General features: G+C 38.8%; 1 long non-coding RNA gene across 1 annotated transcript; it reads right to left on the bottom strand.

Moving 5' to 3' along the window:
* Positions 1-586: 586 nt before the first annotated feature.
* Positions 587-1,438, bottom strand: LOC137475011 (uncharacterized). The gene is made up of 2 exons (XR_010999631.1): positions 1,273-1,438; positions 587-859 (listed from the first exon to the last, which is right to left on the bottom strand). It is a non-coding gene; the product is annotated as an uncharacterized lncRNA (long non-coding RNA).
* Between the last annotated feature and the right edge of the window lie 1,661 nt (positions 1,439-3,099).

The raw sequence follows: 3,099 nt of genomic DNA, 5'->3' as shown, positions 1-3,099 counted from the left end.
CAAAGGTGCCCATGTCCCATCACCCACAGGCTGTCCCTTCCCTCCTCAGCTGAGTGGCACAAGGGGGTCACCTTCCTGCTGCCACTCTGCCAGAGGTCTGTGCAGACAAGGCATAAACTGCATCTGTCTGTGCATTCCTTTTGTCAGCTGAGCACTGCTCCTCTGGGAGCTGAAGATATGCAAGAGCTCACATTTGGTATTCTGAATATTCTCCTTTTACAAACTCTAACCTTTCAATATCTGATTTGTCAGGCTGGAAATCTGTAACTTCATGTGTTGATTTCTGTTGTTTTCTGAAGACTACCGCTTAAACTAGCAGCAGTTTCTTAAATATACATAGAATAATTGTGTGGATTGGAAATACATTACAGTAGAAATCCCGTGGAAGTGGCAATTTGCAAAGTTTTTTTTCTGAAAAGACAGAAGAATTTGAGATCGTGCAGATGGCATGTTGACAGAAAAATCTAGATTAATTTGTCAGCCAGATTAAAAAAAATTAAATCTGCATACCAGCAACTTTTTTGTATATGCCTTACAAGTGTTCTTTTTTGGCATGTATTAAATCTTCCATGAAAAAACACTAAAATAAGAACTCAACCAATTTTATTTTAATGCAAATTCCAAAATTCTGTCAGAAGGCTTCTCTTTGGCAACAACCAAGAGAGTATAAATAATTGCTAGAGTATTACACATTAAATAATTGCTGACAAACCAAAAGAAAATTATTTGCCAGGTATTTAAGAATAAGCAATTTTAGCACCTTTACTAAGGACAAAATTAGAGCTAAGCAATTTATACCTACAAGAAAGTCTATAAATAGCATTACCTTTCAGCAAGTCAGTTGTCACCACTAACGGGGCTGAAAAAAATAAAAATAATAATGGGTTTCAAAATGGCTGCCTACTGATCAATTTATTCCAAGCTCCAGGTACATTCAGGAGAACTGCCGCTCTGAATGAGCATGCGAGAGAAGGTTCCCTTGGATGCCATTCCTTTAACACAGTCCAAAATAAAGTCCTTCTCCACCCTCACCCCATCACAAGTAAGGTGTTGTATGTCCTCTGGAGTCCCCTAAAGCTCCATTCCAGCTCAAAATCAGATTAAATCTGAAATCCAGGTTGAACATTTGGTAATCTGCCATCAAATTATCAGTTCATATGGTTTTCATTTTTATGGTTTTAATTTTCCTGACTAAGAGCGCTCTGTTTCCCTTCTTGGGTTGTCTGAAAGTGTTTGTATTTAGCACACGACCCCTTTCTACAAAGGAATTACAGGAAAGCTTTACGAAGATTTTCAAATCCAGAATTGCAGCCTGTCACTTTTTCTTCACACAGCTCCTAGCCCAGTTGTGAATTTGTGGGGGTGGATGTGTGGGGGAGTTGCAGTCTTCTTTCTTCTTCTTCTTGCTGATGGGAAATGATAGGCAGCAGAAGAAAATCAGAAATCAGCTTTACAGTTATGAGACAGAGAGAAAAGGCAGCTCTACTACTCACATTATCACGGAGCACAGCAACCGAGGGTGACAGCTCCAAGGGAGATCTTGGACATCCCAGTGACATCACTCAGCAACCCCTGCTGTCTAAAATTCCATGCAATTTTAAAAACACCACTGCTGACAAGTACAGGATATGTTTATTTTTTAAACCAAGAAGTGGGTCACAGCTCATCAGCTCGTGGGAATTTTGACAATCGATCCAACCAGGAGCTCTGAAAGCAGAAGAGCTTCTCCCAAGCACACAGTAGGAAGAAGCATTTTAAGCATGAACCTTTAAGTATGCTTTAAGAAAGGCTGCATGTATTGAAGATAAATATATGAGGCACTTAAAATGATGCCTGTTTTTCAGGAATATATCTTAGTTAGTGAATTTGCACAGAGAAACTTAGCTAAAACCTAGCTAGACCTAGAAACTTAGCTAAAATAATTTTCTCTATATTAGTTATTCTGACTGCTAGTGCCCAGGACAAAAAAAAAAAATCCATTTTCAACACCTATCTCTGACTCTGAAGTGCCAGGACCAGCTGAAGCCAATCGACAGAAACACAGTTTGCCAAGGCCAATCTGATCCTAAATAACCCAGATTTTCTGTCAGTGATTATGTACCCCCAAAAATATATCTCATGTGCAAACCTGTATTAGTTCATAGGGGATAATTCTGAAAATATTGTCAACATTCATGACAGTACTGATTGAGTATATTATCTATAGACAGAAGTAATCAACAGATATTTTCCAAGAATCCACATTTGTTCTAATGAGAAAGAACATGACTGGATTTAGTCAACTATCAGCTGAGAAAGCTTAGTCCGTCACTAAAAGCTGGCTCTGATTTTCTGATCAATGTCCTAGTATGGATAGAAGTTACACCAGGCTTGAGAAAGTTGGGGATCCTTGGGAAAAAGTGTTAGAGGCTCTGCTCTGTACGGAAGTGTCCCCTAACAAAAGTACAGATGAATGAAATCTTAGCCTTGCTAAAAAAAGGCTGATTGCCCACTATTCTTCTTCAGTGAGAAGGCAGAGAAAATCCATTACTTTAAAGCTCCACTGATGTCCAGAATTGGGTCAATCATCCAGAAAATCACTTCTTTCTTAAACCATGTCTCCACCAGAACTATTCTCAGGTTGAATGCTTATGAAGGAACCACTGAATCCACCCTTCTGTGTCCAAAAGGATATATTCATTTGATACTAACTTAAGAATACCTGTCAAGAATAACACTGGGCTTTACCTCCCCTGGAAACAAACTGCAAACTTGCAGGAAATACACTCTAAATGGCAGCTGTTAATAATGGGCTGATAGAAGTGATAGAAGTGCTGTGCTGGGACTTGGGCAATCAAGGTTCATTTTCTGATTTTTCACAGGGTCAGCTGGACTCTGCGCACAATTCTTCCTATGGAAGGCTTAAAAATCCATCCTTCACCTGCCCTTTTGCCTCATCCAAGAGACCTTCCAGGATTTTGTTTACAGTTTTGCTATTTACTTTTATTCTGATAGCTCAAAAAAAAAAAAAAAAAAAAAAAAAAAGGTGGGAGACCTTATCTTTCTGGACTAAAGCAATAGGAGATTAACCTTCTGTTCATTTAAAGTGATATTTTCAAA

This window comes from Anomalospiza imberbis, chromosome 5 (genome assembly GCF_031753505.1).
Source record: "Anomalospiza imberbis isolate Cuckoo-Finch-1a 21T00152 chromosome 5, ASM3175350v1, whole genome shotgun sequence".
NCBI classification, from domain to species: domain Eukaryota; kingdom Metazoa; phylum Chordata; class Aves; order Passeriformes; family Viduidae; genus Anomalospiza; species Anomalospiza imberbis.
Note: the sequence above shows the minus strand (reverse complement) of the source record. Positions and strands in the feature narration are given on the sequence as shown.